The following is a 25,996-nucleotide window of genomic DNA, read 5'->3' on the forward strand; positions in this document are numbered from 1 at the left end:
AAGAGGCAGAGCACCCAGAATGTCCCTTCCTTCAGTCTCACTGGGTTGGAGGTGACCAAGGGCTCATATGGTGCCAGCCAGTCCCTATGCAGCACAACTGCCTTACGCCACTCAAGCAACTGCACTGGGTATGCACATCAGAGATGCAGTCGAGTACCACTCCCGCCCCTTTCCAATAGCCTCCATGCTTGGGGGAATCACCCTTCTTCCAGGTGGAGCAGTAGACCCATACTGTAGCCCCCATCAGGTACAGCTGGATTGGCTTTATAGATTAGTAGCCTGCCCCCTTGTGGGATAAGCAAGCATCGCAGCAGTGCACAAACAGCTCCATGTCCTGTCTGTAACCCAGGCCGATAGAAGCGATCGCACAGTTTGCCCAACGTCTTTGCAATCCTGGAATGGCCAGACCCACCAATCCATGCAGCGACCGTAGCATAATGGCACAGAACTCCCCCAGGGGACCAGCAGCTACAGCAGACATCTGTCATTGTCGGAAAACGGCCACCGCCAAAAGAGCAACCCACCACACATCTCCAGCATGCCCCACTCAGAGCACAGGGCTTTGTTCTCTGGATCCAGAAGAGACCTTTTGCTTCACCAGCCGCCATCCACGTTCAGCCATCCCCTCACCTGGGCCAGCACAGATCACTCGCCTGCTCGCTGCAGAGCTGCTGGTCAATGGTAGGGAGGTTTACCTCACCGCTGGCTACCATCTAAAGCGCCACCATCACTGGCTGCCCAATTCCAGTGAGCCACATCTCGTGCTCCACTGAAGCACAGCCACCTCTTCCATCTCATCATCCCACAGTCACCGGTGACCATAACCAGCTGGACTGCAGTCGTTGTCCACCCAGTCGGGAAAAGCTGGTCCGTGTTGGGGACAGAAGATGGTGATGGCTAACCCCTTGTCCACCAACGCATGGCAACCGATGCCCTCCACCACACCGTCCATGTATGAGCCTTGCTCTTCACCAAAGCGGCCTACCTGGAGAGGCAACAACAGAGGGGTTCTGCTGGAGGTTTTAGAATGCCTTGGGGTGGAGGTGGGGGCTAAAATTGCTTCTGCACTCTCCGCCTCGGCCAGCGATGATGGTGATGTCAGGCGAACATGCTGCCAAGGGTGCTCCCATGTTAGCGCCTTTACAAAAGCGAGCTCTTCCCGGGGTGCGAGAGAGAACTGGGGGGTAGCCATGCCGTGCACAGTGGCGGAAGTCTGCTGCGAATTACCCCTAGGCTTTCCCCCACATGGCGCCGCCTGCCGTCCAGTTCTTCCTCCATTGCTTCCTTCAGTGACCTCGGCCAAAAATGCCACTACAAGGGCCTTGCAGTCATGCCACTCAGATGGCGTTAGGTCAATGAGGGCCCGCAGGGCATCACCCGCCAGGGCTAGGGCCAGATGCACCACCATGTCAGTGGGGCTCCACCTGTTATGCCACGCAGCAAGTTTGACAAGACAGGTAAAGTTCCAGGTGGCTGGGACCGTTGTACCTGGAGAGCTTCAGGATGGACCTTGTGGCATGAATTGCTGAGGCCTATTGGTCTTCCTCTTGCTCCAGCATATCGGTGATGTCTCCTATGGCTGCGGTATCTTGAGCTCCCCAGTGCGGACCATGAGGGAGATGGGTTATGTGCTCTGCCGTGTCCCCCCAGGGGTTCTCTGGGACGGCACGATGCTCGGCTTCCAGGTCCTCCCTTCGGGTTGATGTCCCATCTTTGGGAGCCTGGCCCAGGGATGCAGGGGAGGTACACTGCTCGGTCCCTCCACTTATTCCCCGGGTTTTAAGGCGGTCTATCCGACGTTGTAGCTCTTCAGTCTCGCCGTCGATTACTAATCCCCTCCTGACATCAATATGGTGAGCATTTGGTCCAGGAAGACAGACGAGAAAACTTCATTTATCTCAACTGATGTCCTTATTGCGACAAGCACAAAACAGACCAAGCACTATGACCTGGAGAGAGAACCCACTCAGTCACATACAGGCAGGAAGATGATTATCATACACCCCAGTGACAGTGAGGGTTAAATAGTTAATCTTTAAATAGTTTGTTTAAAGAGTGGAGGAAGCAAACTATAGCAACTTCTCACAGTAAAAGCTGGCAAGTTCTCCAGTTAAAAAAGCATGAGCGAGGGTCAGTTACATTTAAATTATGTGCATAGAATTCATCTGTCACTGACAACAGTGTGGGCACCAATCTTGATTGACAGGGTAATTGCACAATTATCTCCACTCTGTCTGACTGAGGCATTGTCATTATAAGCAGCTTTCTATAAATGATTATTTTGCAACAATGCAAGAAGTCTACAAATATGACTTCAGACTTGCTGCTGCTACCCTCCAGGGACTTAACTAAAGTGCATATTGAAATTGGAATTGTGATTTGATACAACTATGTTAAAAAACTGATTCAACAAAGAACATCTTAAAAAGATCCTTTTCCCCCCACTTTGAGTAATTATTTGCCAAGAGTCAAAAATATCATTCAGCTAAATAATCCAACTACTGATTTACATTATCAATGTTACTAATGTGACAGCATAATTGTAACTTAAAATGAAGACAAGGCTATATGCAGACTTTCAAAACCTCACTGCTATATCACAAAGCACTGTAGATAATGAAGTCCTTTTGAAGTGCAGTCACTCTCACACTGCAGGAAATAAAGCAATCTATTTCTGCACAACAAGTTCCCACAATAGTCATTTAGCATAGTACTTCAAAATAGTTTGGGCAATTTGCTTTTTATGAAGTCTGTAAAATATCATGAAATAATTGAAATTCTAGTTTGAACAATGTACCAGAATCACTATTTTCTGATTGATGTTAAAAATTACCTGTGCTTTTTTTTTGGGGGGGGGTTGGTCAATAAAATAGTCAAAATCTCCCTAACAAACTTCTGAAAGCTCTTAGATTGCACAAGTTATTGGTATCAGTTCTAACATAAGACTAGTAGACTTCCTTACATAATGCTTCCTTGCTTAATGGTTCCTTCAAGTTTAATTGTCACTCAAACGTACGTGAATACACATGAATACAGCCAAATAAAACAGTGGTCCTCTGGGGCCAAGGTGCTAAACACAGTACCAACAGCCATAACCAGCACAAGGCACCTATAGCACATATAAGATAGCAGTAAACATACAGCCACACAAAAAAATATATTATAGCCCAAGTCCCTGAGTGACATAAAATGTACATTGAGTTTTCAGGTTATCATCAAATTATGTATACTTTATACCAGCGGTCCCCAACCACCGGGCCGCAGACTGGTACCGGGCCGCAAAGCATGTGCTACCGGGCCGCGAGGAAATGATATGAGTCAGCTGCACCTTTTCCTCATTCCCTGTCAGCACTGTTGAACTTGAACATAGGGTTGCCAACTGTCCCGTATTTGCGGGACATCCCATATATTGGGCTAAATTGGTTTGTCCCGTATTTCCCCTGCTAAGATAGAGCGTTCCTATGAAACCTTTCGTGCCGAAATGGCGTGAAGCGAAGAAGTAATTACCATTAATTTATATGGGAAAAATTTTTGAGCGTTCCCAGACCCAAAAAATAACCTAACAAATCATACCAAATAACACATAAAACCAAAAATAAATAACACTAACATATAGTAAAAGCAGGAATGATATGATAAATATACAGCCTATATAAAGCAGAAATAATGTATGTACAGTATAGTCAGAAAGATGAAGGCAAAACTGATTTGTGGGGGAGGGGTGAAATCAGTACATACGCGCACATCACATGCTCAGTCACGCATGCGCACACAGATGCCCGCGCAAGGCTTCATGGTCATGGTAGTCTTCTGGGGTAAAGTGTCCCGGGATTTGACTGCTACTTTTGTGCCTTATTTGGGAGTGAGAAAGTTGGCAACCCTAACTGTAAAAGACATGTTGAGGTGAGTTTAACCCTACTTGAACACATCCCCCCAGTCGGCCGGTCCGCGAGAATAATGTCAATATTAAACCGGTCCGCGGTACAAAAAAGGTTGGGGACCCCCGCTTTATACAATCTTGAGATTCGTCTCCTTACGGGCAGCCACGAAACAAAGAACCCCAATACAGCCCATTAAAAACAAAAGTAGACAATCAAAAACCCAGTGTGCAGAGAGAAAAACAAAACAAATCGTGCTAACAATAAAAATTGATGGTGCACGGGTGTTATTGGCAAGAGCAAGCAGTTCTCAGCAGTCCGCAGGTGATTGTACAAATGCCCGCCTGCAATCCAGCTGGTCTTCCACCGATCGAACACCAGATGGCAGCACTGACGGGAGGGGACAACCACCAGCCGAGCACGGACGCCATGCTACACAGCCAAGCTGGGTTAGGGGCTAGCCCTTCCCGTCAGTGGCTCACACTAGCAGCACGTTTTCTTGCAACTCAGACTCCAACACATACTGTACTTCCTGAAAGGATTCCACCACATCTCTCTTTCCTTTATACTGCTGTTTTTTATTAGCTAGGAATACCAGCAAAATGGGAGAGAGTGGCAGAGTCCTCTCTGGAGCAGAAATGCACACAAAGGCTTCTGAAGAACAGTGTGATCAGGAAGCAGCTAGAAAACTGACTGGAAGTATGAGCGCCTTCAAAAAAAAGACTCCAGTTTCAGATCAACAAAAAAAAACAAAAAGGTTCACCAGTTGAGATCCCTTGTTGATTTTAGCAATGCTACAGTGCAGAGAAAGGTATGACACCTCAGCAGAAGCAGCCTACTGAAATCCTGACTGGAAGCGAGGGTAACACTGACATTGACTTTGAGAGCTATGCAAATATGTATGTTTATCAGTACTCCTTGTTTTCTCAGGTTGTGCATGCTCAAGAGACGACAACCTCATGAATAAACTCCACGGATGAAGGATCTTGACCCGAAGCATTGCCTGTCTCCTGCCATAGATGTTGCCTGACCTGCTGAGATCCTCCAGCATTTTGTATGCTGCTCCAGGTTCCAGCATCTGCAGTATATTACAACATCAGTAATAAGAAGTCTGAACTGACGCTCCTGCAGAAAATGATGGTTCGATGTTGCCTCCCTCTGGGGCCGAGGTGAAGTGTTTTTTTTAGTGCCACTTCTTTTGTTAGATATTTTTCTGCATTTGTAAAAAATGCTTATTGTCCATCTGATGCATGTAAAGGCTGTTCTGCGCAGCACCCTGTGTCTGACTGTATCTAACCTTTTAAATACCATTTACTTGGAGCCTTCAGCATCACCAAAAGCTGTTTCTACTGGTAGTAAACTGCAGCAGCTCTTATTAAAGTCATATGTGGTACAAAATCTTGCCAAATATAAATTTTGAGCTTGACACCGCCACCGATGTTAGTTAGGCATGCCGGATGCCAGTAAAACCCAAGTAACTTCCACCAAAAGATTCCATCTGCTAGTAACCATGCGAGTGAACCTATTTTACACGTGCAAAATCGATCAATTTTCTTTGGTCCATGGAATGTCTCTTTTGAAAAAGGGAGGAAGAAAAGCAGAACAAAAGATCAAAAAATTATAATCTTCAGAAAGAAAGACAAAAATATTCAAAGTCATTTTTGATCGATCTATGACACTTCACTTTCAGTCAACAGACAAGTAGCAACACAAACAGTGAAGTTTTCGGATCTCAAGAAAGTATGGAAATACTTCATTATTACTCCTTGCTCCCACAGGATTTGAATTTAATATAAATATCATAAAAAAGACCCTCCAAAAGGACCACAACCTTGTCATGGTTTGGAGGCTTGTGTGTCTCAGAGACCCAGAGTCAGGGCTTTACGCTTTGGCTCCTGGTTGGGTCACCCATGCCAAACAGGTCAAAGGGTAGAGGTCAGACTTAGAGTGGTCTACCTGTCCTCCAGGTTCAGGGGTTCAGCTCAGGGCCAACAACCCTGATTGTTAAAAACAAAATTGTTACAGAAACAGCATTGGAGAATGCTTCGACAGCTGAGTGTGATGGTATTCCTGAGTCTCCACCAGGCACTTGCATGATTGTCAGTAGCGAAAGCCCCGAGAGGAAGCTACTGACATGATGAAGGAAACCCTAAACATCAGCAGCGATGGAGGACCTTCACTGATGCCCTAAATGCCAGCTGTGTAACAAGCAATAAGTATCTTTAAAAGGACAGGCAATTATTTTAAGGAGTATTACAAAAAACAGATTAAATCTTACAGCCTGCGAATCAACCACAACATAATTAAATGTCAGAATAAACTAAAGGTTAAGTGGCCCACTCCAATTCCAATTATCTAACATTTCCCATTTTTTGTTCCTAAGCCCCATCTGAATTATAAAACGACTGCCAATTCCCAGTGACTCAGCTGGAATATGATTTCAGTTAAAGGCTACATTCAGAAAACTATGGCAATATCTTCCAGATAATAGATATTTTCATGAATGGCACCTAAGCAGATGTGTTATTGGCTGCAAGGGAATCCACTTAGACAAAGCATCACTAATGACATTTTCTTTCCTTAAAGCATTCAGTCACATTGATATTAATGACACTTATTTAAAACAAAATCATGGACTTCCTGCAGCCGAAAGAAAATGTCTATTCAGCCAATTAAATCTACGTCAGCAGTGTGCAAGTGCAATTCAACTGACCCACTGCAAGGTTATTGTCATTCAACCACACACATGTATACACCTAAACAAAACAATATTCCTCCGAGATCTAGATGTAAAACACAGTACAAAAGAAAATCACATATCACATAAAATAACATTAACACAATATTAAGATACTGTAATAAAAATATTATATATATATATGTACAAGTTGACATAAAGTGCCAACTTAGTTAAAAATACAACATTATTACTGGCACTGTAATAAATGCTATGTTCTAAGTGGTTTCATGATGCTCAGAAGTCTCACAGCCTGGGGAAAGAAGCTGTCACCCAGACTAACAGTCCTCGTTCTTATACTGTGGTACCCTCTGTTTGATGGCAGGAGGCCAAAGAGAGGGTGGGAGTGATGGAAGAGATCCTTGACAATGCGGAGGGCTCTGCGAATGCCGCACTTTTCGGTACATGTCCTGGATGATGAGGTGAGGGAGACCTCGATGATTATCTCAGTAGTCCTCATAATCCATTGTAGGGTCTTGTGGTCAGGTGCCTTGCAATTCTCATACCAGACCGTGATACAGCTGGTTAGGACATTTTCAATAGTACGTTGGTGGTTAGAATGGGGTGGGGGGAGGAAGGAAGAGCCTCGCTTGCCTTAATCCCTTCAGATGCTGCTGTGCTTCCTTGAATAACACTGTGATGTTGAGGACCAGGTGAACTCATCTATGATGTGAACTTCACTACCACACACTCTCACTACAACCCTACAATTTCCTTATCCATTTTCCTTTCTTATACCATGATGGAAGCCAACATCTCCACCCAACCTTCCTGTACAAATGACTTGGAAGCCAACGAGCACCATTTAGTTGTGCTGCTTCCAAATCCGTCACCCACATTATTTCTCCCTTCCTCTGTGCCCTGTTCCATTGTTAAACTGCTTTTCATTATTTGCTTTCTGCTTCACCACAATAGCTCCATTGTACTCCATCCTACATTCCACCTGGAATTGAAAACAAATCAGCTTTCTTCTGATGATTTTGAAACGCCACAAAAGGTTGACTAAAAATAGAAGTATAAGCATTTAAACAGAGCCATGCAAACCTAGAGAAATATTTAAAGCTACAAATGTAAAGAAGCAATAATTGATTACGTATTTGTCATTAACACTTGCATTTTTTTTTTTGCTTGCCTTGAGCAAGCGTGTCACTTGATTTATTAGAACTCAAAATCTCAATTGTTTCACAATGGAGAATTCAACACTTCCTAGCATCGCTTACTAACCATTGATCACAAAAACTTTTGTAGATCTTTAGAAGAAAGCACACATTGGACATGCATGCTCAAAGAAAGCAAACCCTCTGCATGATTCCAAGGAGTGAATAATTGGAATGGTGAAATGTTTAAGGGGAACTTCACTCTGAGGCCAGCGAGAGTGCAGAATGAGTGGCCAGCAGTAGTGGTGAATGTGGGGTCGATTTCAATATGTAAGAGAAACAGAGAGGTACATAGATGGGATGAATATGGAGGTCAATAGTCCAGGTAGACGTTGATGGAACTAGGCAGATTAATAGTTCAGCAAGGACTAAATGGGCCAAAGGGCCTCTTTTTGTGTTGTGTTCTATGACTAAGATTTCCTTTGAAAGCATGTAGGATTATGGGTACACTGTGAACACATGATACTCAGAAAGGGCATCTTGCTTTGGATGCAAGTACAATGTTGTTTTCCTATAAAACTAACACTTCATAAGCATACTGCACTAAAACTGAATTGAAGCTACATCATTATCAGAGTAACGTAGCAGTTAGCATGACACTATTTCAGCTTGGGAAGTTCTGGAGTCTGGAGTTCAATTCCGGCATCGTTCTGTAAGGAGTCTCTGTACGTCCTCCCTGTGGAATATCCTCCCCAGGTGCTCTGCTTTCCTCATAGTCCAAAGATATACCGAGTAGCCTAATTAGTCATGATAAAATTGCCCCATGATTAGGTTAGGGGTAAATCGGGGGGTGTGGGGCTGCTGGTGCAACATGGTTCAACAGGCCAGAGGGGGCACTATATAATTAAATAAATAAATCTAATTTGTAGACTGAATAAGCATAGAATCAGGAGGAGTCTATTATTCCTCATGAGGGAACGATAAATACCTCTTTAATAATCCAGCAGCTATATCCTGAGGAGTGCACTGTCCGGCAGGTAAAGTTCTATTCACTCAATTACAGACGGGTAATTTTGCACAAATATTGTATGTCTTGAGCTAAAACAGGTCTTCCAATATATAAAATGAAATAGTGTATTAACTTTAAAGAACATAAATATACTGTTTAGGTTTAGCCAAGTACTAATATTTAGTTTCACATTAACAACCACTTCAAGCATTATCCCAAAATATTTTAAGATTAGTACCAAAGTTATGTACTCCCTGCTGAACAGGAAAGAAATTATTAAAATAGGATATGAAGTCAAGATTTTCCTATCTGATACATCAGCAAGGATTTGTGGTTTCCAGCAATAGCAATGATTTCAGGACAGCAGAGCAGCCAATTATATTGTAGAATTTTCAAAGCGAATCAGGAAATAAGTTCTTACTTTTAAATGTTACCTTCAGTGATCACAAGTCCTGGTTATGCAACTACTAACACTAGGCAGACAATCTCTGAATAGTATTGATAATGGCTGGAGTCACCCATCTTGTAAAGTCACTGCCCAGAAGGTAACAATGGCAAACTACTTCTGTAGAAAAAAATGGACAAGAACAATCATGGTCATGGAAAGACCATGATCGCCCACATAGTACGACATGGCACATAACGAACAGACTTTCAGTGAAATAGAATTTGGAACATACACAGATACTAAAGTAGACATTGAAGAAAACAATTTTCTTCTTTTTTAAAAAAAACACATTTATTCCACATATGCACAATCCACGTTAAACTTTGTTTTACAAAGTCAGAGAAGTGATCCAGAGGTAATTACAGCTTAATAAACCCAAAAAAAAGCAATCACTCGAAAATTAACTTCATTTTTTGCTGTAAAGATATTTTGTACAACATCAAGCTCTTTCATTTCATGGGTTCCATCATAATGAGATCAGTGAAGACTGCACCACTATACCATGAAGGAACTGGAAATCACTGAAAGCAGAGTGAGGATTTCTACATCTAACTGCCCACACATATATTCTAGTTGTTGCTCAAACAGTTCCTCCATTATAATAGCAAGATGATTTACCTTGTGGTTGTCCTCGTGTTTCCTTGTATTATAGTTAATGCTTTAAATTATTTCATCCTGGCAAATCACTGAAGAAAAGAAAAATAATTTGGATGTTTCATTGGCCCATTAGGTTCCCACATATTTCCTGCATATGGTTGGATTGTTGTTTCTCTCCACGCCCTGTGGCGCACTGGGTGGTAACCCTGCTGTTTCTTTAGCACTTGTCTGTTTTTTTAAAACTGAGGCCGAGTTGCTAGCTCAACACTCAACCCAGCACAGATGGAATGCATGCGAGGAGCCAGCTGGATTCGAACCCGTGATCACTCACCTCAAAGTCTAGTGCAGACGTTACTACACCGCTGGCCAGCCAAGTATATGGTTAGAGAGAAATGGTACAAATTCTTTCATCTGTAAAATTACAACACAACCCACTGAAATCCATGGGAGATTTTGAAATCTAATTTTGTATTCATTAGCTTAAGTTTATCATGAACCAGAAACTTGCGAAATTCATGTTGCATGTTTTACTATCTCAAGAGCTGATGAAGCTAATAGCCTACATACTACATAATAAATTCATTATTACATGTATGCATAATTGCAGTGTGTATACATTATTAGATGTAGAGGTGAGAGTAGATATTGGACTGCTGGCAAAAATAAATAAATCAATAAATATAGAGGGCTATGCGGAAGGGAAATTCTAGGCAGCTTCCAGAGTAGGTTACATGGTCAACACAACATTGTGGGCAGAAAGGCCTGTAATGTGCTGTAGATTTTCTATGTTCTATGACACTGGAGAGGTAATAGTGGAGGACAAAGAAATGGCTAATGAACTTAAGTATTTTGCGTCAGTCTTCACTGTGGAAGACACTAGCAGTATACCAGAAATGAGAGTGTTACAGGGGAGAATTGGGTGTTTTTGCTATTACTAGGGAGAAGGTGCTTGGGAAACTGAAAGTCACTTGGACCATATGAACTATGCCTCAGAGTTCTGGAAGATGTCGCTGAAGAGATTCTGGAAGCATTAGTACTGATCTTTCAAAAATCAACAGATTCTGGCAAGGTTTCGGAAGACTGGAAAATTGCAAAATCACTAATCTTGAGAAGGGAGCAAGGCAAAAGAAAGAAAAATATGGGCCAATTAGCCTGACTTCAGTGGTTGAAAAGATTATTAAATGAAGCTTTAGGGGTGCATGATAAAGGCAGCCAAAGTAAGCATGGTTTCCTTAAGGGTATTAAGGGTGTTACAGGGCAGAATTGGGTAGAAGATGGGTTGATTAGTAGGAGGCAGGGTTGGAATAAAGGGGTTTATTCTAGTTGGCTGCCAGTGACAAATAGTGTTCCGCAGGAGATGGTATTGGGACCACTTCTTTTCAAGTTATATGTCAATGAATTGATGATGGAATTGATTACTTTGTGGCCAAGTTTGATGATACAAGAATAGATGGAGAGGCAGGTAGTGTTGAAGAAGCAGGGTATCTGCAAAAGGACATGGAAAGATTGGGAGAATGGGTAAAGAAGTGGCAGAGGGAATATAGTGTAGGGAAGTGTATGGTCATGCACTTTAGTAGAAGGAACAAAAGCATAAGCTATTTTCTAAATGAGAAGAAAATTCAAAAATCAGAGGTGCAAAGCAACTAAGGAATCCTTGTGCAAGGTTCCCTGAAGGTTAACTTGCAGGTTGAGTTGGTGGTAAGAAAGGCAAATGCAATTTGGGATTTATTTCAAGGAGACAAGAATATAAGAGTAGGGATGTGATGCTGAGGCTTTATAAGGCATTGGTCAGACTGCACTTGGAGTACTGAGCAGTTTTGGGCCTGTTTTCTAAGAAAAGATGTGCTGACATTGGAAAGGGTCCAGAGGAGGTTCACAAGAATGATTCTGAGAATGAAAGGGCTACTGTATGAGAAGCATTTCATGGCTCTGGGCCTGTACTCTCCAAAGTTTAGAAGAATGGGGCGGGGGGGGGAGAGAATCTCACAGAAACATGTTAAAATGCTGAAAGGTCTAGAAAGAGTGGATACGGAGAGTATGTTTCCTATGATGGGTGAACCTTGGACCAGAAGGCACAGCCTCAGAATAGAGGGGCATCAATTTACAACAGAGATGAGAAGAAATTACTTTAGCTAGAGGGTGGTGAATTTGTGGAATTTATTGCCACGGACAGCCATGGAAACCAAGTTATTGAGTGTATTTAAAGCACAGGTTGATAGATTTTTGGTTAGTCAGGGCATCAAACGTTATGGAGAGAAGGCAGGAGAATGGGGTTGAGATGGATAACAAATCAGCAATGATAAAAATGGCAGAGCAGACACAACAGGCTGAGTGGACTAATTCTGCTCCTGTGTCATAAGGTCTAATTTTCAAACTGGCTGTTGAAATACTACTACAGAAAGAGAAAAAGTATTGAGTCCACAGCCTTAAACTATTAACTGGTTTACTTTTAACCACTGCAGTGATGAGTACTGTGTAGTTTTCACAACAGAGAGGAAAAAACATTTCTTATCATCCTCAGTCGTAAATAATAAAACTGTAAGCTACTAACAATTTATACATTGGTAGCCGGTGATTCAGATCCTGGAGTCCTTCCACTTTGCCTTTTATAGCTTTCTTCCAGCCAACCTTCTCTTACTGAGCTGACAAGATTTCCCCATACATTACTCACTGAGCTTTCAGATCTTATCAGGGACCACAGATCAAATTTATTCGCCATATATACTTGCACTTATTAGCAATTTGCTGTGGGGTGTTGGTCAGGGTGTGACATGCAACAATTATAAAGAATAAATAATATATAAAAATTTAGGAATTACCTAAAAATAAAAGAAGCTAATAAAGTCAGTGGTTAAAGGACAGATATGGAATAAAACATGCATAAATTAATAAATACCAGCATGTATTTGCAATGCAAACAGCATTATAAAAAGTGCCTTAAAGTGTCCACAGTGCAGTGCAGTGATGGGGGTAATAGGGGAGGGTCAACTGGAATGGTTGATCAGATTAACTGCCTGAGGGAACAAACTTTTAAGATGGTGTGAAGTTTTTGTTTTAATAGCCTTATAGCACTTTCAAGAAGGATGCTTTGGAAAAGGTATTTTGCAGGGTGGGTAGAGTACATAATGATTTTTTCACTGAGCTTTTCTTTGTCCTGGACACATAAGAGTACTGTAGTAATGGTAGACTGCAGTCAATAACCTTTTCTGCTGACCTGATAGTTCGCTATAGGTTTTGTATATTGTGAGAAGATGCTGCAGCAAACAGTAACAGTTGATATGATGATACTCTCTTCTGAAGAGGATGGAATTTTACCAACTGCAACGGGCAGCAAAACTTCTGCTAAGCCTTTTTGTTAATGAAGGAGATATGATGCTCAATGAGGTCCTACGAAATAATGACGTCCAGGAAACTGAACGCTGAAACTGTGCTAAGTGTAAATTTATTGATGATGAGTGGGTGGAGAGGAGAATCATTTCTCCTCAAGTTGGTGTGCATCGCAATGGTTCTTAAGTTTTATTGCTGGATCACTGTCATTGATGTATTGAGAAAATAGGAGAGGGGAGCAAACATGCTCTTGTGGAACACCAGTGCTGACTGAGTGGGATGTGGAGATGTGCTTGCTTAGATTCACATCCTGCCTCCTCTCAGAGAGGAAGTTTTTGACCTTCAGTACCTGCAGATGGGACCAGCTATGTTAAGTTTGGAGAGTACCTCATACAGGAGATCAGAGATGATGGTAATGAAGACTGAACTGAAATCAACAAGAAGAATCCTGACACAGGTATCAGGGGAGTCACGGTGCAGTCGTATGAAGTCAGGATCGATGATAACTGCATCATCTGCAGATCTGTTGGCCCTGAAGGCGAAGTGCACCAGATCTAGAGAATCTTGAGTTATGGATTGTCAAGCATTCTGCAAGTTTCCAATGAACTGGAAAAGAGGCCCAAATTCATAAAAGATTCCTCGTGATGTTAGCATTAGAAAATGGACCCAAGTCAAAAGCTGCATGTTAGTGTTTCAAAGTTCTAATACCAGGGCAAGAGAAAATGGTGGAGAAGGATTTCAAAACTGCACATTTAATTGAAATTTAGCTTGGACAACCAAGAAAAGCCAATTTATTTTTTAGTGGGAGATACTTAAACAAAACAAAAAAAAAATCACATTTCAGTTGACCTTTATGTATGTTTTCCTAAGGGATTGCACTCTGAAGTGTTGATATGTCAAGATAACAGCAATCAGCATTTTGCTTTATTTTCAATAATTTATATCAAATTAGACAGCATCGAGTGTGATATTCCAAACTATCGACATTGGTAGATAATTGAGAAGTCAGCAATAAAGTCAGAGAAACACTATTTGGAAAGATCACACATGAAATCTCACTCAAAAGACAAATCAACATTCCCTATGCCATTCCAAATGCATCATTAGGATTCAGCTAAAATATGACCCAATTGCAAAAATGTGGCATTTAGATTAAATATTACTACTCAGCTCAGTAAGCACCATTCACATTAGAGCTCAGTATATTCCCAAGAGTTTGAACAGAATCTTAAAAATAAATTGTTATTGATCAGTGTGGGCCTTTAAAAACAAGATTAGGGTGTGCATTAAAAAAAAGCTGTGAATTCACAGAAAAATAAATTGATAATTCAATAGCTTTGTACTCCATGAAAATATTACACCGCACAAGATGAATTCTTAATTCACTCAAGGTTCTAAAGCTTTTAACTTGCAGAACTTTGACTATTTCAAGAATTTATTTCAAACCATCTGCTCCAATTCATTAATATAACTAGGTCAAAAATTATCTAAAGCATGATGAATTAAGCACTAGAATTTTTTTTCATATTAATGAGGTAAATGTTCTCATTCTCATAGGATCTTTCAGCCATGCACCTTGATAGTTAAGAAAGATAGTCACTCTCACAATATGAAAAGCAACTAATTTGCATACCACAAGCGTCCAGATACAAAATTATAACTTTAAAAAAATCACCATTCCTATAGAAGTGTTAAATGAGGAATAATCATTGACCAAGGCATCGCATTTGTTCAAAGATAATTTGAGTACCTTAAAGGTTCAAATATCTGACCTTTAATGGAAAAAAAAAATCCATGTCCAATCTGCAGGTAATTACTAACTTTTCTCAAGGAATACAGTTCTGGTCAAGTTAATAAGATTAATTGATAATAATCATTTAGAGCTCTCCCCAGTGAGATGCCCTGGATGAACCATGAGATCCATATTTCGGTGAGAGCCAGATAAAAGACATTCAAGCACAAAATAATCTGCAGATGCTGGGGCCAAGGCAACACTCACAACATGCTGGAGGAACTCAGCAGGTCGGGCAGCATCCGTGGAAAAGATTGGTTGAGTCTGGCGACCAAGAAAGTTACATGTTACAAGGAAAGCCAAGGACTTCCATCTCTGGAAAGTCATGTCTTGGGCTAAGTGGCAATTCCAACTGAACTTGAATCAATGGAGGACACTTAACAGTTGTGGCAGGGCTTCAATACCATCAGCTTTTATGAAATAAAATCAAGTGACAGAAGCTTCCAGATGAGCTCAATGCCTTCTATGCTCGCTTTGATCATCAAAACATGGAAGAACCATCACAAACTCGTTCAGCCCCTGAAGATCCTGTGATTTCAGTCACTGAGGCTAACGGGCGAGCAGCCTTCGGGGGGGGGGCGGTGAACCCATAAAAAGCATCCTGCCCATATGGGGTACCTGGCCAAGTACTAAAGACCTGTTCTAATCAACTGGCTAGAGTGTTTACTGAGATCTTTAACCTCTGGCTTCAGCAATCTGAGGCACCCATCTGCTTCAAACAGTCTTCAATTATACTGGTGCCCAAGAAGAACGTGGTGACCTGCCTCGATGACTATCGTCTAGTAGCATTTAAATCCATAGTCAAGAAGTGTTTTCAGAGGTTGGTGATGAAACATATCACCTCCTGCCGGAGAAGCAACTTAGATCCACTCCAAATTGTTCACTGGATCAACAGGTCAACAACAGATGCCATCTCATTGGCTCTTCATTCAACCCTGAAACATCTGGACAGTGAAATGCATATAATCAGGATGGTCTTTATTGACTACAGCTCGGCATTCAATACTATAATCCCCTCAAAACTATCTCATGCAGACCCCAATCAGTTCAGATTGGCTATGATATCTCCTCAATCTCCATCAGCATAGGTTACATCACAAAGTTGTGTGCTTAACCCCCTGTTCTACTCACATTACAATTACGACTGTAAGGTTAAGCACAGCTCCAATGCCATATTTAACTTTGCTTATGACACCACTGTTGTTGGCTGAACCAAAGCTGGTGATGAGTCAGCACATTGGAGGAAAATTGAAAATCTGGCTGATTGGTGCCACAACAATGACCTCTCACTAAATGTCAGCAAGACCATGGAGCTGATTATTACTACACGAGGAGGAAATTAGAGGTCCATGAGCCAGTCGTCATCAGGGTATCAGAGGCTGAGATGGTCAGAAACTTTAAATTCTTCTGCGTTATAATTTTAGAGAATCTGTCCTGTGCCCACTACATAAGCGCCATTACAAACAAAGCACAGCAGCACCTCCACGTCTGTAAAATTTTGAAAAGATTCAGCACGCCATCTAAAACTTTGACAAACTTCTATATACGTGAGGTGGAGAGTACATTGACTGGTTACATCATGGCTTGGTATGGTTACACCAATGTCTTGATTAGAAAAGCTTACAAAACATCGTGGAAGGAAGTATAGAAGCCTCAAGACCCACAACACCGGGTTCAGGAACAGTTATTACTCCAATCAGGCTCTTGAACCAGTGCTCCAGTCAGAAGTTCACACCTGCTTCAAAAAGGGCAATGATTATACCAGTACCCAAGAAGAGTAGAGTGAGCTGTCTTAATAACTATCACCCGGTAGCACTCGCATCTAAGATGAGGTGCTTCGAGAGGATGGTTATGCCTAGAATTAGAATCAGAATCAGGTTTATTATCACCAGCATGTGTCATGAGATTTGTTAGCAGCAGCAGTACAATGCAATACATAATCTAGAAAAAAAATAATAAATGTATCAATCAATTACAGTATACATATACTGAATAGATTAAAAATCATGCAAAAAACAAATAAGATATTTAAAAAGTGAGGCAGTGTTCACAGGTTCAATGTCCATTTAGGAATCGCATGGCAGAGGGGAAGAAGCTGTTCCTGAATCGCTGCGTGTGTGCCTTCAGGCTTCTGTACCCCCAACCTGATGGTAGCAGTGAGAACCGGGCATGCCCTGGGTGCTGGAGGTCCCTAATAATGGGTGCTGCCTTTCTGAGACACCTCTCCCTAAAGATGTCCTGGGTACTTTGTATGCTAGTACCCAAGATGTAGCCAGCTAAACTTACAACCCTCTGCAGCTTCTTTCAGTCCTGTGCAGTAGCCCCTCTATACCAGACAGTGATGCAGCCTGTCAGAATGCTCGCCACGGTACATCTATAGAGGTTTCTTGAAGATATTTGTTGACATGCCAAATCTCTTCAAACCCCTAATGAGGTATAGCTGCTGTCTTGCCTTCTTTATAACTGCATCAATAGGTTGGGACCAGGTTAGGTCCTCAGAGATCTTGACACCCAGAAACTTGAAACTGCTCACTCTTTCCAATTGTGATCCCTCTATGAGGATTGGTATGTGTTTCTTCATCTTACCCTTCCTGAAGTCCATAATCAGCTCTTCTAACTTACTGACGTTGAGTGCAAGATTGTTGTTGTGACACCACTCCACTAGTTGGCATAGCTCGCTCCTGTACGCCCTCTCATCTCCATTTGAGATTCTACCAACAATGGTTGCCTCATCAGCAAATTTATAGATGGTATTTGAGCTATGCCTAGCCATACAGTCATGGGCATAGACAGAGTAGATCAATGGGCTAAGCACACACCCCTGAGGTGCACCAGTGTTGGTGGTCAGCAAGGAGGAGATATTATTAACAATTACTTATTATTAGTTAATATTATTAACTGTCTCAGCAAGGGCCTGGATCCACTGCAATTTGCCTATCACCACAATAGGTCTATGGCAGAGGTGATAAGACCATAAGACAGGAGTAAATTAGACCATTTGGACCATCTATTCTGCTCTGCCATTCATAGTTGATCCTTTTGTCCCTCTTCAGCCCCACTCTCTGGCCTTCTCCCCATAACATTTAACGCCATGTCCAATCCAGAACCTATCAAGCTCTGCCTTAAATACACCCAACGACCTGGCCTCCACAGCATCCTGTGGTATTAAATCCCACAAATTCACCATCCTCCGGCTAAAGAAATTTCTCCACATCTCCATTTTAAATGGACACCCCTCTATGCTGAGGCTGTGCCCTCTTATCCTAGACTCCCCCACCATGGGACACATCCTTTTCACATCTACTCTGTCTAGGCCTTTTAACATTCAAAAGGTTTCAATGAGACCACCCCCCCCCGACCCCACCACCATTTGAAAGTGAATACAGACCCATCAAATGTTTCTCGTCTACTAACACTTTCATTCCTGGAATCATGCTTGTGAACCTTCTCTGAACCCTCTCAAATGGCAGCACATCTTATCTTGGATGAGGATCCCAAAACTGTTCACAATACTCAGGGTGAGGCCTCACCAGTGCCTTATAAAGCCTCAGCATCGCATCCCTGCTCTTGTATTCTAGATCTCTTGAAATGAATGCTAACATTGTATTTACCTTTCTCACTACCAACTCTGCCTGCCAATTAGCTTTTAGGGTGTTCCACATAATGACTCCCAAGTCCCTTTGCATCTCAGATTTCTGGATTTTTCTTCCTGCTTAGAAAATAGTCTGCACATTTATTTGTTCTACCAAAGTGCATGACCATGCAGTTTCCAACACTGTATTTCATTTGCTACTTTCTTGCCTATTCTCCTGATCTGTCGAAGTCCTTTTGCATCCTACCTGTTTTCTCAACACTACCTGCCCCTCCACCAATCTTCGTATCATCTGCAAAGCCATCTATTCCATCAACTAAATCATTGATATACAGCATAAAAAGAAGTGGTCCTAACACTAACCCCTGAGGAACACCACTCATTGATTTCATTGGCTCTTTGTGTGACCTTGGATCACATGGACAATACGAATACCCATGTCAGGATGCTGTACATTGACTACAGCTCAGCATTTAACACAATCATTTCTACAGTTCTGATTGAAAAATTCCAGAACGTGGGCCTCTGCAACTGGATCCTCGACTTCCACAACCTGTATGGATCAGAAACAACATCTCCTGCTTATTGACAATGAACACTGGCACACGACAGGGATGTGTGCTTCGCCCATGGCTCTACTCTCTCTACTCCCAGGACTCTGTGGCTAGGATCAGCTCAAATATCATCTATGAATGTGCTGACAATACAACGATTGTTGGCAGAATTTCATATGGTGATGGAAGGGTGAACAGAAGCAAGAAATATCATCTTGTTGAGTGGTGCTGCAGCAACAAATTTGCACTTAACATCAGTTAGACCAAAGAACTGATTGTGGGCTTCATAAAAAGTAAGACAAGGGAACACAAACCAATCCTCATAGAAATGGAGAGAGTGAGCAATTTGAAGTTCCTGGGTGTTAAATATTTCAGAGAATCTAACCTGGACCCAATATATTGATGCAGCTGCAAAGAAGGCACAACAGTGAATAAATTTCATTAGGAGTTTAAGAAAATCTGAGATGTCACCAAAAACACACGAAAATTTCGACAGATGTACCATGGAGAGCTTTCTAAGTGGCTGTATCACCGTCTGGTATGGAAGGTGGGGTGGGGGGGGGGGAGGAATACTGCACAGGATCAAAGCAAACTGTAAAGAGTTGTAAACCTAGTCAGATCTATCATGAGCACCAGCCTCCATAGTATCCAGGACATCTTTAAAGAGTGATGTTTCAAAAAAAAAATGTAACATTCATCTTTCAGGTCACACCTTGTTCACATTGCTACCGTCAGGAAGGAGGCACATATACACATACATAAACACACACAAAGAGGAATACAAAATATAATAATAAATAAATAAGCAATAAATATCAGACATGAGATGAAGAGTCCTTGAAAGTGAATCCATCAGTTGTGGGAACAGTTCATTAATGAGGTGAATAAAGTAAATCAGAATCAAAATATTAGGTAGGTGCTACTCAACAAAACTGTCAAAAATCTTCCTGGCACTTATCCTTGTAAGCAGAACAAGTGCTACACCTGCTCTTACACTTCCTCCCTTACCACCATTCAGGGCTGCAGACAGTCCTTCCAGGTGAGGCGACACTTCACCTATGAGTCGACTGGGGTGATATACTGTGACTGGTGCTCCCGATGTGGCCTTCTATATATTGGCGAGACCCGATGCAGACTGGGAGATTCTTTTGCTGAACACCTACGCTCTGTCCGCCAGAGAAAGCAGGATCTCCCAGTGGCCACACATTTTAATTCCACATCCCATTCCCATTCTGACATGTCTATCCACGGCCTCCTCTACTGTAAAGATGAAGCCACACTCAGTTTGGAGGAACAACACCTTATATTCCGTCTGGGTAGCCTCCAACCTAATGGCATGTACACCGACTTCTCAAACTTCCGCTAATGCTCTACCTCCCCCTCGTACCCCATCTGTTATTTATATACACATATTCTTTCTCTCTCTCTCCTTTTTCTCCCTCTGTCCCTCTCACTATACCCCTTTGCCCATCCTCTGGGTTTCCCCACCTCCCGCTTTTCCTTCTCCCTGGGCCGCCTGTCCCATGATCCTCTCATATCCCTTTTGCCAATCGCCTGTCCAGCTCTTGGCTCCATCCCTCCCCCTCCTGTCTTCTCCTATCATTCTGGATCTCTCCCTCCCCCTCCCACTTTCAAATCTCTTACTAGCTCTTCCTTCAGTTAGTCCTGACGAAGGGTCTCGGCCTGAAACGTCGACTGTACCTCCTCCTAGAGGTGCTGCCTGGCCTGCTGCATTCACCACCAACTTTGATGTGTGTTGCAAAAATCTTTTGCTGCATTTTGATGTTGACTGATTTTAAGCTAATGGAACAGCGGTTGGTTGAGTTAATTTGTTCCTGCCTTTAATAAATAGGACTTCAATTACCCATATATTTCACACAACATGGAGATGGCCCACTGAGTCCATGCTGACCATCAACTACACATCTCCAGTAATCATACGCCAATCTGATTTATTCACCCCTCATTTTTAACAATTCTCCTCCCTTGGGATCTCTTCCAGGAGTCAATTAATGTGTCAACGTTCACATCTATGGGAAGTGGGAAGAGGCCCACACATTCGCAGGAAGAACATGTCTGGCATGCACCAATACTATCATGAACATTTGCAATGGGTCAATTTGTGAATCAAGGTCAAATGTATTGATTCTCTTATCATCTGCTGCCGATCCAGTCTAGACATTTTGTCCTTCAGGATTTGGCAAGCATTTAGGATTAGCCATGAAATTAGAGGATACTGAAACCCTGAGCAAAGGATACTGTACCCTTACTTATTTTATTGCATCTTCCAAGCATTGCAGAGCCTGGTGGACTTCTGACTGATCAGCTGAAGCAAAGTACACAGTGCTCATCAGCAAGATGGTTCCAACATTTAACCCAATACCCAAAAGGCTTAGGCAGTCAGAGTTTGCGATGCAAAGAAATGAGCCCTTCAGCTCAGTGTAACAATGCTGACCTCCATGCCTGTCTATACTAATCCCACCTTCAGGTGTCAATTCCATATCCCTCTCTGTATTGCCCACTCAAGCAACTGTCCAAAACCTCTTAAATGCTGTTCCTGTGCCTGGCTTCACAATTTTCTCTGGCATCTTATTCCAGATTCCAACTATTCTTTGTGTGAAATATGTATTGCTCAGATTTTCATTACACATCCTCCTTCTCACCTTAAACTCTTGCACACCTTAAACTCTTGCTAGTGGTCTCTTGCTTTAGACAATCCTACTATGGGAAACAGACACTGGCCATCTGTAGCTCTATTTTACATATTTCTATCATGTCACAGATCAGCCGCCATGTTCAAGGAAACAGACCCAGCCTATCAAATCTCTCCTTCAAACTCAAGCTTTCCACTCGAGGAGACATACTTGTGCATCTTTTCTGCATCTTCTCCACCTTCGTCACCTATAATGTGGCAACCAGAGTTGCATACAATACTCCAAGTGCCTACTTAACATGACATCCCAACTCATTCTCAGCGCTTCAGCCAATGAAAACAAGCACGCCATGAACATTCCTCACCACATCTGCTTGTGTTACATCTCCACATCTGTGTTCAGGGCCGAGAGTAAGAACCCCTAAATAATCACCCTTTCTTATTTTTGAGTTCTACCCTTACAGCCTAACTGAATGATCTACCTCCCCACCACCCTCCGCCCACTAGGAATAATCTCTGAGTGCTGCTTTGATGCTCACCTATACGGACATTGCAACCTGATTTCCCTTTCTACCTCCACCTCTGTTACACTGAAAGCAAATCATGCTAGAATGTGGAGCTGCCAGTGCTGCACCTCCCTCAACCACATTTGATGGGTTTCAATGATTTCTTCTGAAATCCGGTGAGTACAGACCCAGAGCTATCAAACAAATGCTCTTCATATGACAAGCCTTTCGATTCCGGAATCATTTCTGAATTGCCTTTGAACCCTGTCCAGTTTTAGCATATTCTTTCCAAGATGGGGCCCAAAACTGCTCACAATACTCCAAGTGAAGCCTCACCAGTGCTTTTTAAAATCTTAGCATTACATTCTTGCTTTTATATTTTCGTCCTCTTGAAATGAATGCTAACATCACATTTGCCTTCCTTACCAGACTCAACCTGCAAATTAACCCTTCGGGAATTCTGCACAATAGTCAACCCTTTCATTTCTTCTACCAAAGTGCATGGCCATACACTTCCTGACAATATTTCATCAGCCACTTTTGCCCATTCTCCTAATCCAAGTCCTTCTGTAGACTCTCTACTTCCTCAAAACTACCTGCCCCTCCGCATATCCATATTGTCTACAAACTTGGCAACAAAACCATCAATTCCATCATCCAAGTCATCGACATATAACACAGACCCCTGTGGAACACCACTAGTCACTGGCAGCCAACCAGAAAAAGGTTCCCTTTATTCCCACTCTGCCTCCTGCCAAAAGGTTATAATATCACAATCTAATGCGCAATTAGATATATTTAGCAGCCTAGGCTACTAAAATGTTACATCTGGTCAATCTTGCTGTATGTATCCGAAACATGGACTCTTAACACCAGAACTCCAAAGAAACTTAGAAGCAACAGAAATGTGGTTTCTTAGAAGAATGCTGAAAATATCACATAGAGATAGGGTAACTAATGAGACAGTACTCCAACATACCCATACAAAAAGATCTTTAATGAGAACATTAACTGAGAGGAAACTTAAATTACTGAGCCATGTCATCAGAAAGGGAGAAATAGAATGCATTACAAGGTCGTATGACTGGGAAACGCGGAAGAGGAAGGCAAAGAAGAAAATATATCTACACTGTGAAAAAGCTAGCAGATCTAAATGTGCGAGATATCACTGCCGCTGCAAGGGATCGTTCGATGTGGAAAGCCATGATCACCCAAGCGTGTAACGCGCAAGGCACATGATGAAGAAGAATAATATACCAATCGATGTAATGCTTTAACTCCAAGGCTTGTGGCATCAAAGCACGTGCAGTTTCATTTACAAGACCTTGCACACTCTCTGGCCTGCCCCTGCCAGGCCTGCTACAGGGCCTGCTGCCTTTAGCTTCACATTTGTTTCAACTTTCTCATCTGTTATATGACTACTTCAGGAACCAATCCATTACCAGACTGGTCTAAACCTTCTTGAACAGCCATACAAAATCTTCCCAGACAGACCTTAGTTCTCCCCCAGTTCAAAAATAGAACCTTCTTGTACAGGCCACCTCTTCCCAAGGAAAGATCGTCATGGTCCAAATAGTTCAAGTCCAGCTCCCTACACCAACTCAGCCTCACATTCACAAGCCTTCTCCTCCCATCTCTACCCTTTCTAATTTGAAGTCCGTACTGGGAACTCCCAGAACACTCCCCTCTAAATATTCACATCTGAGCTCCCAACACCGGTAGGTCTGATGAGCTGTGCCCTCTGGTCCTAGACTCCCCTACTATAGGAAACATCATCTTCCTATCCACCCTATTTAGGCCTTTCAATATTCAACAGATTTCAATGAGATTCCCCCCAACCCTATTTTTCTAAGCTCCAGCAAGTACAGGCCCAGAGCAATCAAATGCTCCTCATATGTTAAAACTTTCATTCCTGGAATAATTCTTTGAACCAACCACCTTTAGACGCTGAACAATGCCAGCACATCATTTCTTAGATAAGAGGACCCAAAACAACTCACAATATTCCAAGTGTGATCTGACCAATACCTTATAAAGCTTCAGCATTACATCCAGACATTTATATTCCAGTCCTCTTGAAATGAAGACATTGCATTTACCTTCCTTACCACCGACTCAGCCAGCAAGTCAGCCCTCAGGGAATCCTGCACAAGTACTCCCAAATCACTTTGCATCTCTGATTTCTGAATTTTCTCCCCATTTAGAAAATAAGCTATGCCCTTATTCCTTCTACCAAAGTGCATAACCATGCACTTCCCTATACTACATTACATCTGCCACTTCTTTGCCCATTCTCCTAATTTATCCAAGTCCTCCTGCAGGCACCCTGCTTCCCCAATACTACCTGCTGTTATAGCTATCTTCACCTGCAAACTTGGCCACTAAGCTATCAATTCCGTCATCCAAATTATTGACATGTAACATTAAAAATGTGGCCCCAACACCAAACCACCCTGAACACTTTGAGTCACCAGCAGCCAACCAGAAAAGGCCTCCTTTTTCCCACCCTTTGACTCCTGCCAGTCAGCCAAGATAGTCTTCGATCCATGCTAGTATCTTTCCTGTAAAACAATGGACTGTCATATTGTTAAGCAGTCTGATTGTGGCACCTTGTCAAAGGGCTTCTGAAAAGGCAAGTAATTAACATCCACTGACTCTACTTTGTATATTCTGCCTGTTTTTTCCTCAAAGAATTCCAAGAGATTTGCCAGGCAAGATCTCCCCCAAAGAAACTATGCTACCTTTGCCTATTTTACCACATGTCTCCAAGTACCCCGGAAATCTCACCCTTAATAATGGATTCCAACATCTTCCCAACCACTAAAGTCAGGCTAACCAGCCGGTAGTGTCCTTTCTTCAGCCTCCCAACCTTCTAATAAAGTGGGATGACATTTGCAATTTTCCTGTCCTCCAGAACCATTCCAGAATCTAGTGATTGCCACATCCATGCCAAGTCAGTATTATTAGACAGCACTCATTATGTGCACATTGCCATCATGTATGGAGAGGTATGAGATGTGTCATGGAATCATGAGCTAAAAGGTTGTGGAGAATTCTTGTTGGCAAGCATTCATCCTTTCATTTGCAATGGTCATGCAAATGTGGTAGACTACTGCAGAATAATACACGTAGAGCATATGCTGCATGGAGGTTGCTGACCGGTGTTTTATTTGCACAGTCTGTTGTCTTCTGCATTCTGGATGAATGCCCAAGTTGGTGCAGTCTTTCATTGATTCTATAGATTTATTAAGTATGCTCACAAGATAATGAATCTTAGGGTTGTAGATGGTGCCTACAAAAAAAGCATTCATCCCCTTTGGAAATTTTCATGTTTTGTTTTACAACATTGTACTACAGTGGATTTCATTTGGCATTTTTTGACACTGATCAACAGAAAGAACTCCTTTGTGTCAAAGTGAGATCAGATCTCTACAAAATGATATAAATTAATTACAAATATAAACTACAAAATAATTGATTGCACAAGCATTCATCCCTTTAATATGACACACCAATTCATCACTATTGCAGCCAATTACTTTCAGAAGTCACATAATTAGTGAAATGGTGATCACCTGTATCAACTGATTGTAGTAAAAATGTAACTGGATTTGGAAAGTCCAACTGCTGGTGAGTCAGTATCCTGGCAAAAACTACATCATGAAGACAAAAGAACACTCCAAGCAACTCCATGTGAAGGTTATTGAAAAGCACAAGTCAGGAGATGGATACAAGAAAATTTCCAAGTTACTGAATATCCCTTGGAGTGCTGTTAAGTCAATCATCAAGGAATGGAAAGAATAAGG

At 42.1% G+C, this 25,996-nt stretch overlaps 1 protein-coding gene across 9 annotated transcripts in view; it reads right to left on the reverse strand.

The window, feature by feature from the left end:
• The window catches only part of atp2b2 (ATPase plasma membrane Ca2+ transporting 2), a 927,552-nt gene that overhangs the window by 875,190 nt on the left and 26,366 nt on the right, over positions 1 to 25,996 (reverse strand). For 4 of the 9 annotated variants that reach the window (XM_063068191.1, XM_063068190.1, XM_063068185.1 and 1 more), the window contains exon 1: positions 9,788 to 10,194. The exons of 4 other annotated variants lie outside the window; for them this stretch is intronic. The gene's annotated coding sequence lies outside the window, so the exon portion shown is untranslated. Of the gene's footprint in view, positions 1 to 9,787; positions 10,198 to 25,996 lie in introns of those variants that run through there. One more of the 9 variants, XM_063068193.1, reaches the window with a different exon arrangement.

Source organism: Mobula hypostoma, chromosome 15 (assembly GCF_963921235.1).
Source record: "Mobula hypostoma chromosome 15, sMobHyp1.1, whole genome shotgun sequence".
In the NCBI taxonomy this organism is placed as follows: Eukaryota; Metazoa; Chordata; class Chondrichthyes; order Myliobatiformes; family Myliobatidae; genus Mobula; species Mobula hypostoma.